This window comes from Anneissia japonica, unplaced genomic scaffold (genome assembly GCF_011630105.1).
Source record: "Anneissia japonica isolate Jap-2015-1 unplaced genomic scaffold, ASM1163010v1 scaffold4326_len33496_cov203, whole genome shotgun sequence".
Taxonomy (NCBI): Eukaryota; Metazoa; Echinodermata; class Crinoidea; order Comatulida; family Comatulidae; genus Anneissia; species Anneissia japonica.
The window spans coordinates 1-500 of record NW_022684998.1 but is presented as its reverse complement, the minus strand read 5'-3'; the positions used below and the strand labels follow the sequence as shown (position 1 = coordinate 500).

At 48.0% G+C, this 500-nt stretch overlaps 1 pseudogene; it reads right to left on the bottom strand.

Annotated features, from left to right (window-relative positions):
• Positions 1-384: 384 nt before the first annotated feature.
• LOC117108218 lies at positions 385-500 on the bottom strand (annotated as a pseudogene; the record flags this gene model as incomplete).

Here is a 500-nt window from a genome sequence, read left to right as displayed (position 1 = left end):
CGAGTTGACTTGTGGCCGAGTTGACTGCAGCCGAACTTTTTGTGGCCGAGTTGATTTGTGGCCGAGTTGACTTGTGGCCGAGTTGACTGTGGCCGAGTTGACTTGTGGCCGAGTTGACCTGCACCCTAACTAGGATGCTTTAGACAGAAGAAGACTGCCTTTTTGTTCAAACGACCCTCGAAACGGCCTAACACCAACGAATTAATTGCGTATTGTTGATATGAACATATAGTACCTGTATGATTAAAGTATGAGAGTGCAATTTCCTGGCACTTAGAGGTCCATATTCTCAAAATGTTTGCAACTCAGCCCCATTTATGTGGGCCCGAGGTCGTGTGGACTCTCACGCACCCCTACTTTAGAATTTGGGGGGAAAATGTAAAAAGTCTACAACACCCGGTGTTCCCAGGCGGTCACCCATCCAAGTACTAACCAGGCCCGACGTTGCTTAAATTCGGTGATCGGACGAGAACTGGTGTTTTCAACGTAGTATGGCCGTA